The sequence below is a fragment of the Equus asinus genome, chromosome 1, assembly GCF_041296235.1.
Source record: "Equus asinus isolate D_3611 breed Donkey chromosome 1, EquAss-T2T_v2, whole genome shotgun sequence".
Taxonomy (NCBI): Eukaryota; Metazoa; Chordata; class Mammalia; order Perissodactyla; family Equidae; genus Equus; species Equus asinus.
In genome coordinates, this window is record NC_091790.1 from 13,050,631 (window position 1) to 13,062,662 (window position 12,032).

The window sequence follows — 12,032 nt, forward strand, 5'->3', positions numbered from 1 at the left end:
GCTGTCTCATCCCAATCTGACTAGTCCCCCTTTCCAGGTAGGATAGTTTTCCCTGCTCTGGACTTCTTGTCGGTTTCTAACTTTCTCCAAGGACTTGAAGGGTCTACTAAGTTCCCTCTAGACACCGGTTTCTTTCCTTTAAGCTTATCCCGGGTTTTATCTCTTATCTTTTGTGGATATGGCCAAATGGGTGGACTTTCCCCAGAGAACGTCCGGGAGGCCCTCTCATGTTGAAGTTGCCCAGGCATTCCCCTGATGCACACTGATCGTGTGATCTCCTAGCAGTCTGATAATTCCACCTTGGCAGGTCACATGTTTTCCTTCCTTCATCATTTGGGGAAGTGTTCCTTATGCCTTCATAGATTGTAATATTCTCCTGGATCTTTTTCTGGTGCGTGCAGATAAGGTCTCCTCACCATTTCTACTTCTTTATGATCTCTGTGACCACCAGACCTTGAAATCTGTATTTCCTAATGCTAGTAATCTGATCCCCAAGCGTGATGCTAGCCGGTGAAGCCCGGGCCGCCCAAGCGGATGTGGGCACTTACCTGCTACACCACAGCCCGGCCCCAAATTGGGCTTTTGGACCAACCTTTGGCCTGAATTTGGGAAGATGTTGGCCTGTTTCGATCATTCGTGAAGGGAAGCGGTAGTAACATTAGTGTCGGTAACATTTGCCGTTGATTCATGATATGGCTCGGACCATGTTCTCTTGGTAGTATTCCTCTTCATCTCTTTGCAAAGGTCTACCTTTCTGTATCATCATTAAGCATTTGGAGGTGATTGCTAATCCTTGGATGTTCATCTTCTCTAATCTCTTTCAGCCTCCAAAGCTTTAGGCCGCAAATCTGCACCCCTTTTTGGAGTTTTGATTTCATGTGAATTGATTTCCGTAACCCTGCATTCTAACATCCTATAGCTTTCAAATCTACATGCTTATAGATTTAGACTTCTGTGTAGGCTACATCATCTTCACCAGCGTAAGCCTAATTACAGGCCCTCACCACACACTTGTGCCTAATCAACTCTTTGTCCCTCCGTCCCCCGCCCCCCTTTCCCTCTGGGAACTGCCAATCCTATGTCACGTTCTACCTGTTTCTTGGTCCATTTTTCCTCTTCTCCTTGCACGTGAGATCCTGTGGCATTTGACCTTTCCCCAGGGCTTGTTTCAGTTCCACTGATACCCTCAGGAGCCATTCAGGTGGTCACAAATGGCTGCACTGCATCTGTTCCTACAGCTGAGTGTTATGCCATTGTGTGGCTATAGCGCATCTTCCTTCTCCATTCGTCCCTTGATGGGCATCAGGGAGGCTTCCAAGTGTTGCATATCGGGAGTAAGGCTGTGGGGAATACAGCGATGCAAGGATCTCTGTGCATTAGTGTTTCCAAGATCTTTGGATATATACGCCACAGAGGAATACCTGGATCATGTGGTAAATGGATTCTGAAAATTCTGAGGCAATTCCACACCACTTCGCGTAGTGGCTGCACCGGTTTACACTCCCACCAGCAGTGCAGGAGGCTTGCCTTCTCTCCACCTCCTCTCTGAAACTTTTTGGTTCCTGTCTTCATCCTTATAGCCATTCTGACCACTGTGAGCTGCTATCTCAGTGCCGTTCATATTTGCATTGAGCAGAGACTTAATGTTGATGAGCATGTTTTCACACAGCCTGTTGTCCATCTTTCTATCTTCCTGGGAGAGCTGTCTGTTTCCATCTTTTGCCCTGGTTTTATTGGGCTCGCTGTTTCTTTTCCTGTGAAGACGTATGAGTTCATTGGATCTTATGGCTGTTCACCCCTTCTCCGATGTGCGGTTTGCAAACATCTGCTGTCAGTTGTTGCACAGTCTTCGCAGTCAGTCGATGGTGTCTTTGGCTGGGCAGAAGCTTCTGCGTTGGATGGAGTCCCGCTTGTTTCTTGTTTCCTTTGTTGCCCTTGCCCGGTCACACATGCTTCTTCCACACAGGTGGCTAAGCCAGATGGCAAAGAGCAAGCTGCCTGCGTTTTCTCCTAGAAGCTGCACGTTTTCAAGTCTTCTGTTCAAGGCTTTAATCCATTTCGAGGTGGTGTGTGTCCCTGGTGTAACATCACGGTCTACTCTCACTGTGTTCCATGTGGCTGTGCTGTCTTCCCAGCACCATTTCTTGTCGAGACTCTCCTTTCTCTGCTGTCTCCTCTTGGCTCCCTGGTCGAAAATGGGCTGTCCATATGTGTGTCAGTTGACCTCTGGGCTGTCGATTCTGTTCCATGGGTCTGTGTGCCTCTTTTGGGCGCCAGGCTCTGCTGTTTCCGTACCTAGCACTTCGTCCTATATCTGGAAATCAGAAAGTGTGATGCCTGCTGCTTTGTCCGTTTTCCTCAGTATTCCTTTGGCTATTCAGTGTCTTTTGTTGCAGGATAGAAACTCTAGGATTCTCTCTTCCATTTCTGTGGGAAATAGCGCTGCGACTTTGACTGGGACTGCATGGAATCCAGAGATGGCTTTATGTGGTATGGACGCTTCAAGTGTGTTAGTTCTTCCATTCGAAGAACACGGAATAGCCTTCCGTCTCCTTGTGTCTTCTGGAGTTTCTTCCCCAGAATCTTTGCTGGATTTCGGTTTCCATAGCTTTCTCCTGTTTGGCCAAGGTTATTGCTAGATATCTTTTACTTCTTACTGGCATGCTTTCTTTTTTGAGGTTCAAGTTTTCAATTCTTTGCAACTTTCAATTGGCTTTGTTTTGGCAGAAGTTTACGGCTGCGCTCACATCTGCGGGCCATGCTGCTGTATTTGCTGTGGAAGAGTGGAGCTGTCTAATGTCGCTTCCCATCTACCTCTACACTACCTCACACATCTGCCCCAGAATGGCTGGATGGGCCGTGAGGATGCTCACCCGCAGGATTCCATGTGGCCGAAGCAGGGCTCCCAAACAAGAATGCGCGGACTTCACCACTTCCCCACTGGCCAGCCCCTTTTGTGTTCCATTGGCAACCTGCAGTTGAGTGGGACGTGACTTGAATATGCTACTTGAGCCCACCTCTGGCCCTGTGTAGATGAGGCCAGCTTCTTTTTCTGGCCCTCTGTGATGTTGGAGGATTTGTCAGAATCGTGTGTCTGCTGTCCTGTCTAGCTTCATGGACGCAGGCTTTCAGAGCCCGCGTGGAGCAGTCCCATAACTCACCCTTCCAGTTAGTCCAGGTTTGAACTTCACTGCAGTTTTTGGCTTTGTGACTTTCTCAGACTTTCAAACGTCCAGTCAGAGTCTGTCTAATGACTGAAGTCTTTCACTGTGGATTATTCAGATGTGATTTCCATTGGCCTTCCATTTTCAGGGATTTTTTTCTCTTTTCCAAAGTCTAATCGTTATGGTCTTTCTGACCTATCTCTCTTCGATATGCTTATCAGTCCGTACTCCTTCATTGCAAGCTATGACTTTTGTATTTCTGTAATCACCATATGTTCTGTATGCCGAGGTCTGAGTCTTTAGGTGATTGTTGCATGTTGTCTTGGAATTTCCATCGGTCACCTGTAGGAAACTGTTATCCTGGCCGAGGTGACACTGAGCCCTGAGAACACGTGGTCGTCTTGGTTGCTTTGACATTCTGAGATCAGAAACTCCAGATTCGAGGTTGTGCTGGCAACCTCCTTCACGGACATTATGTTTCCGAGACATATGAGAGAAATCTGATGAACTCCGCTCCAGGTAAGATACTTTTCTGTCTCATTTCTGGATTTGGGAAGTTTCGAACTTTACTCCTGATCCTTGAGTGTTCCAGTAGATTACGTCTAGATACTGGCTTACTATATTTCTATAGAGTGTTTTACTTGTTCGATTTACATCCTTAGCTCTGGCATGTTTATTTTTCTATAAACATAATTGTAATGTTCTAATTTTGAGCCAACCTCCTTACATATGCTGTCAATACATGATATTAATAATCATTCTACTTCAAGAGATACGGGGAGAGAATTTCATTGAAGCCAAACCAAGCATACTAGCCTGGTAGGGCAGCCCTCACAAAGCAATGAAGCCGTCTGGAATAGGGTGCTTCCTAGCACAATTCTGGAGCCCTGTCAAACAATGGGACATACACAAAGCATGACGGGGGTCCATTCCTTCAAGGGTTCAAAGAGATAACTTGTGACACATTAGCATGTACCCAATGGGCCTCTGTAATGCCAGAGCTATGGAAAGTGAGACTTCTCTTCAATGAATGCTAGGGGCATAGGAAAGGAAGCATCAATCATTGTCTACCGTGTCCTCAGGAGATCATTCTTAATTTTGGATTATGATTAAGGCAGAAGGACAATGTAGGTCTGATAAGCCCCAAGTCCAGCCTCTGGTTTCAAATCAAGTTTCAAGCTTGCATCAGCATGGCCTCCCCATACACTTGAGTAGATTACAATGTTCTCCACTCAGCGCTTGTCCCCCTATTATTGCTTCCTCACAATGACTTCTTTCTTACCCCTTTAATCAGCGTGTATTCTCACTCTTCAAGTTTCAGTGCCTGGTTTCTGTCTTTAAATTCTCTTCTGGGTATCTCTAACTTGAGTATCGTAGCCTAGGACAATCCTCAGACTATAACCATGAGGCCATCTTGGGTGACATGTTCACTGTGATGTCATAAACTCCCTCAAACTTCTAAGTTGTCCCAGCATCTTCTATGCACATGACTACTCTCCCTTTCCAGCTTAAATAGTTTTCCATTTCCTGGATTTCTTGTGGGTTTCTAACTTTATCCTTGAACTTTTAAACGTCTACTACATTCTCTCTAGACATGGTTTCTTTACTTTAAGTTTATCCTGGGTTTAATCTGTTACATTTTGTGAATATGGCCGAATGTGTAGACTTTCCCCAGTGAAAGTCCTGGAGTCCATCCAAAGTTGAAGTTGCCCACTCAAGCCTCTGATGTGCAATGATCGTGTCATCTCATGCAGTCCGCCAATTCTACCTATGCAGGTCACATCACTTCCTTCAGTCTGTATTTAGGGAAGTGTACCAGATGTGTCATAGATTGCAATATTTTCATGTTTTTTTCCTATTGCCTATCTCTAACGTATGCTCACAATTTCGACTTCTTTGTGATCTCTGTACACACCATACCATGAAATCTATCTTTCCCAACGTTACTAATCTGATCAGCACCAGTGATGCGAATCCATGAATCCCAGGCCACCCAATAGGAATGTGGGCACTTACACTCCTGAACACATGGCTGGCCCTGAATTTTACTTGTGGACCCATATTTTTCCTGAACTTGGGAAGAAGATGGCCTGCTGTGATTATTCGTGAATGTAATTACTCGTAACATCATAGACGGTAACATTTTCCCTTGGTTCATCTGTTTAGCACGGAACACATTCTCTTCATAGTATTCCCCATAATCTATTTGCAATGGTCTACTTTCTGTAACATCATTAAGCATTTGGAGGAGATTCACAGTCCTTGGAAGTTCATCTTCTCTAATCTCTTTCAGCCTCAAATCCTTTATGCCCCAAATCAGCAGGCCATTTTGGATTTTTTCATTCCCTCTGGGAATCACCAATCCAAAGTGAAGACTGACATCCAAAGCTAGAATGCTCAGTTTGGCACCAGCGAAATTCTCTCCCATCTCTGGCCATAGAAGATTATTGACTATGTGTTTTGACAGCATATGTGAGGAAGCTGGCTGAAAATTAGAACATTACACTTATATTTAATGAAAAATAAACATGCCAGAGCTTAGGGTGTAAATCAAACAACTTACAAACCCTACAGAAATAAAGTAAAGCAGTATCTAGACGTAATCTACTAGAAGGACCATGGATCCAGGGTCAAGTTCCAGCCTTCCCAAATTTAGAAAAGAGACATAAAAATATCTTACCTGGAGACAGGAATTCATCAGATTTCTCTAATTTGTCTCAGAAACATTATGTCAATAAGGTGGTTGCCTGGACAACCTAGAATTTGGAGTTTCTGATCTCAGAATGTCAAACCAACCAAGGTGACCTCGTGTTCTCAGTGCTCAGTTGGACCTAGGCTAGGATAGCAAAGATTCCTTCAAGTGAACGATGGAAATTCAAAGGCAATGCCCAACAATCATGAAAACACTCACACATCAGCCTAGAGAACATATGGTGATTAAAGAATCACAAAATTCATAACTTGGAATGAAGGAGAATGGACTGATAAGCGTATCTATGGGAGATAGCTGAGAAAGACAATGACGATTGATGTGGATTAAGGCTGCCCCAGCTCGAAAAGCCCAAGGTTACTTGGCCTACATGTCAAAGCATATGACCCGGTGAATTTTTTTTGGTATGAATTAGAGGTGCCCCAGTGAGAGAAGCCCAGGCGATGCTCACCTACATGCCTATCTATATGGCCAAATTCCTATCTAATGTTATACGACCACACAATAACCAGACTCCATTCTGTACTGAAGTCATTTAATGGCTTTTTACATCATCTTTTCTTTTTCCAGTAAAAATGTCACGTACCCATGCCTTATAAAATTTGCCCTTACCCTCAACTCAGGGCAGCGGCAGGACATCTGACTGCCCATAGCTCCTTTCCCCATGCAGCAGCAGCAGCTATTCACTGCCCGTGCGTCCAGTTCCCATGCCTGCAGCTCTTCACTACCCATAGGTCCTGTCCCCAGGAAGCAACTCTTTACTCCCCATGGGTCCTGTCCCTATGTTATCCTGTACCATTCTCTAAATAAAAGAGCATCTCTGCCAGGCCTTGAGAGACCAAGAAATCTTTCTTCTGACTCATCAGCTCGCTGACCCACCATCATATCTTGTGGCCCCCCTACCGGGAACTTGCTTCATCGGTTTCTGAGCTCAACTTCTGGTAAGTGCCCTTTTCTTCCTTGTGCCTCTCTCTGTTTCGAGGATGAATCTAAATTCACTTCTCCATCAGGAACTGTCTTGGATAGCTGTAAGAATCCACATTTGCTGCCCATGGCTACTCTATGGGGCAAATCATGGCATTCAGCTTGAAGAGAATCAGTACTTTAAGCCTAAGGGCGATGTAGAGTGAATTACTCCATTCCTTCCTGACCCTATCTCTAATATACAAATTTTAGGTGGGCACGAGTCGGCCACTTAAGTCATTAGGATGGTCAGCAATCTGCAAGACTCCCCTGTAAGGTTTCTTTTCCTAAGGTTGGATTAGGATACTTCCCATGGCTCCTGACCATGCTCTGAACTGTGTGAATGTCCCAATTGGGACTCCAGTTCAAGGAAAGTACCAAAGTCTAACCTTTGGTTGCGTATGGGAAGCCCTTCTCGGAGAATGCCTCCAACACGCAGTTGATTAGAATGTCCCCCAGAGCGGCAGAAAATGCCTCACTAATTTTCTCCATCCTGTTCTCTCTTGAACTTCTCCCTTTGTCTTGGGGACCATTCATCAGGCACCTATTACTGCCAGGTAGAATAGGAAGGATGTTCACCAGGCACCTGTAACTTCCAGGCATACCAGGGAAGATATGCAATGGATGCAATGCTGGGGGACACCCCCATCACCCCTTGTTATAGGAACCCCACAGTAGGAATGACAGGTAGGATGCTGCCCCAGGTTCAGGGGGGATTTTCAAGGTAATGGACCTGTCTCTTTCATCTTTCTTAGAGTTGCAATGGCGTTTTGGGTCTCCTTTTGAGCTTTGCAACAGGCAAGCAAAGAAATCTGTCAACAGTCATGGCCTCCACCCCTGGGAGCCCAAACTTGTCATTTCTGGGCCTGATCACCCCAGAAAGCCCAAGTAGGGTGCTCTCTCTTGGGGGGTGACTCATTGAGTGCTTTAGTCACCTACTGAGTTGGCTATGAGGGTAGCAGACCTGTGATTTATTCTGTGAACTGTCATGCTACAGTAGTGCGCCCCAGCATGGGAACTGTTGAGTGAGTCTTCTCTTGATAACCCTCTTTGAGTGGCCATGAGGATGAGGTCTGTTGTCTTCATTTCCTTTCTTTGTTTTGCTCATCATGTCCTCTGTTGTCACCAAGTCTTGGTTAACTTCAGGCTGGACTTGACCAGAACCTGGAACTTCTGTTAAATCGGAAAACTTGAACACCTTTTGCAAGGAACTTCATTCTCTACCCGGGTACTGGGAGCCCTGGCCTCCAGCCAGTTGAAGCCCTTTGTATGCACTCCACCCTTCTCCACTTCACTGTCAGTCGGACACTGGCTTTACTGCCGTGGGGAATGAGATAAGCATCCCTTAAGACTCATCACTCAGGGTCATTCTAACTAATTAGAAACACTTTCAATTGTATGGGTTATGCCCCAGAAACTCCAGCTGGTAGAAAATGTGTGATGTTTCTCTCTGCCTTTCTGGTGCAGTTGGACAGGTAGATCATCCTAGAACGTCCTTCAAGTTACAGTCCAGTTTCTGAGAAATCAAGAGCAACCTTCCTTAGAAAATCCTTGCAAGACTGGAAATACAGTTCTAGAGGCAGTTCAGATTCCACCTTGTTCCTTTACCATGAAAAGGATTATCTTCCCCCCTCTCCAGGAACTACTATCTAGCATATCACTCATTCTTAAGACTGAAAAAAAAAAGGAGGGGAAAGAATAAATGGCCATAAGTGTGCCCTTGCAAAAAGTCTAGCATCTTGAGGGTCTGCTCCATAAGTATTAGTAAAAAGGCTCAAAACAAAGTTTTGATTTGTAACTGGTGAGCTTTATATTATTGTACCTGATTCATGGCAGTAGTTTTTAAAACAATAGTTGTACAGTCTCTGTGTATATGTTTCTATGTGTACATCATACCTGTGATATTTTAACCTCTGTATGGTCTGGCCAAAATTAAGATCTCTGTTTAGTTGGCTTAAAGTAAGTGCTTTCTTAAATTCTAAATGTAGTCGAAATTAACAGAGGGACTTTCAAAGTTAACGTGATGTGAATTAACCTTTGGTAAATGAGAGCTTCTTTAAGTTTGTTGATTTCATTGAAAATTGTCTTCTTGTCAGAGTTGTCAGTATTTGCATAGGATGCAGGCATTCAGACTCGGTTTACTAGTCATATAAGTTCACGTTGTCTGTTAAATTTGTCAGCAAAATAATAGCTTTAAATGATGACCAGTTTTGTCTAATGCCTCATGAGGTTTCCCTAGTAATCTGAATATAATTGTTGGAAACAAATGGTTTAAATACATAAAACTCATAAAAGTGAGTACAATAACTTATATGGTCTGTATATTTGGGGAAGAACAACACCTTCGAAATCCTTTTTGGTAACAATCTTGAGTTTTGCCAAGTTAAGTTAAATGATATAAAGATGAATATGCGGGTCACTTTTGGATAGAACGGAACACTCACACATTATTGTTAAACATATCTAAGTTATCTACTTTTGGCTTCTTATGGAAGAGGCTAAAAGCGTTTGGGTGTATCAAAAAGCATGTCTTGTGTTTAGTGCGAAGTGGCATGTTTCTGAAGTTGTGAAGTGTTTAGAATGCTGATATAAAAGACATTTCATAATTATTTACTTTTTTAGTGTTTACTAGGTCCGTTAAGCGTTAAAGGTTCTAACTAGCCTATGGAATTAAAGCTACTGGAAATTACTAAGCAAAAGAGCTCTGTATTCAAGGAGGTTAAAATGTATGTTTTCAGTAAAAAAGGTATAAAGAATGGAAATATTTTTGTTTGATGGGTTAAGAAAGATAAATTGCTCCTGATGTACTAGAAAGGAAAACAGAAAGACTTTGGGACAAGTACTGAAAATGAAAAAGAAAGATGTAGAAGGTTTGTGAAGGAGGAATTCTGAAATGAGTTTTATGCCTGCTCAAGTAGACTAAAGTAAGTTCAATTAAGTGAATGAGTTTGAATGTGAAGCATAAGTAGGTGGAGAAATTCAAATTTGTTTTTCTCTAGAAGGATACATTTTCTTAAACTTTTGATCTGCTCTTGGTAAAGAGGATGTAAGAGCTGTTCCTTTGAGTACGTCTAAGTAAGAGACAAATCTGTTTTGTGAAAATAATGGCTGAGGTTACTCTTAATATTTTTGACTCTTTCTGTTATCACTTTCAATGGATACCTGAGCATTGTTTCACAGTGAGTGTTGTTTGCTATTTGAACATTTTAAAAACTTTTGATATGTTGTGACAAGCTTCTCCCTCAAAAATATTCAAATCCTGAATGAAGGCGTTCTTTAGACCTGGTAGACAGAAGAATGATTACTCTGAGGATTTTCAGAGGGTCCCTGAGACTTCTCAAAGAAATTTGCTCTCTCTTCCTACAAGGAGGAAAATGCTAAAGTAATTTGGCTTATTTGGTCTATTAAATTAAATGGGAAACATTGTGAAATAAGCGACAATAGACTTTCTTAGCTGGTATTTGATGGGTAAATGTTATTAATATAGACGTCTCAAAATTAGATAGCATTCCTAAAATTCTGATCTGCCCTAGTTGTCAGTGATAAGTTCGCTTATTATCTGGCAGTGTTATATGTCACAGAAGTAGTCAAGTTTCTTTGCCAGTTGCCCTTTTGAGTTCTTTGTCCATTTGCAGATAGTTGTTGTTTTACTCTGATGCTTTTTCCTTTTGCAAATATGTTTCAACTTCTGACAAACTCCTGGAAAGGATTCTGACACAAAGAGTCTAAACGACAGGTTTCTGATAAACCTTCAGATTGTAAAACTGAACAGAGTAAGAAATGACAGAATTCTAAAAGAAAGTATGCTCATCGATCTGCTGACAGAAGATTCAGCTCAAGAATTGATTATACAGGACTGTGTGCACTGATTAGGACGATTATAAATTTTTAGGACTTCTGTTTGAAATATTGTTGAGTTTGGATGTGTTGATTTGTTTTCTCATAATGAAGGAAATCTTTTTCTCTTTTCTCTTATGCTAACTATAACTTACAGCCATTTGGTGAAATTATACCTTTATGAGCAAAACTGAAACATTTATCTTTTTCTCCCTACCTTATCCCTAAGGAATTTGGAAACCCTTTGTTACTGAGTATGGTCATTTCGTGGCAATATTTGCATAAGTTCCATAAGAATCTGTTCTCCTTATAACAGGACACATTGGTTATATTACCAAGGCTTTGACTGGAATGTCATATTTGAAACATACAGGCTCAGATATGACAAGACAGCATTTCAGGAACAAAGATTGGACTTTCTGGAATACAGCCACTCGGAAACACAGGCCTGGTACCTTGTTTACTGAGATTCTGGCAATCTTGCCTGGTCACTAAGGAATCTTATGTGGCAGGTGCAAGGAACCTCCAAATATTTGGGGAGACCTCAAAGAGAACACCACTCAAATCTGTAGGTACTTCAGGCCAAATCTGATGGCAAGTCCTTGGCTTGGCTTTTCTGGCCTCTAGAGGCCTTCACAGTTCAATCCGAGATTCCGCAGGAAAAGATCCAGCGAAGCACATTTTAAAAAGCCTGTATGAACAATTACTATTCTGGCTGCTCTTATGTAAATAATTGGAGCAAGTTGTATTGAAACTACACTTGATTTGCAAACCCGTTAATCCTGATTTGGCTATCTTTTGTAAAAATGAGAGTGATTTAAGAGAGAAAAAAATATGTTTCTGTAGAAGCTATAGTAGGCATTCATGGATATTAGATTCTAGCTCTTTTCTTCCGCAAGATTCATGTATTATTAATAGTAATGTCTCCTTTTGGCCATCTACCTCTGACACCTGGAAGTTCCCTGGCCACAATCAAACATTTTCCTTCAATACTACTGTCCAAATACTAACTAGATTTGCCTTGTCACACTTGGATCATACAGAACAATTTCCAAAGGTAATGTCCCCAACTTATTAATACACACAGGATGGACAATACAAAATTTGGGATGAATATATTTGGTTCACTCCTACTAGTGGGCAACTCAGTAAAAGGCCACTTTCTTTTGGGGAAAAAGAATCACCCCTGTGATACATGGCTTTATAGCACTCGACCTATGGGAAAAAAATCCCTGTTATATGTGTTCTCATATCATAGCCTTAAAAAAATACTGATTGGTTTCAGACTGACTGGGATACATGGCTCAACACGCATTGGTTAGCCCCTAACGGTGCTCAGTGGATATGTGGCTCCAATT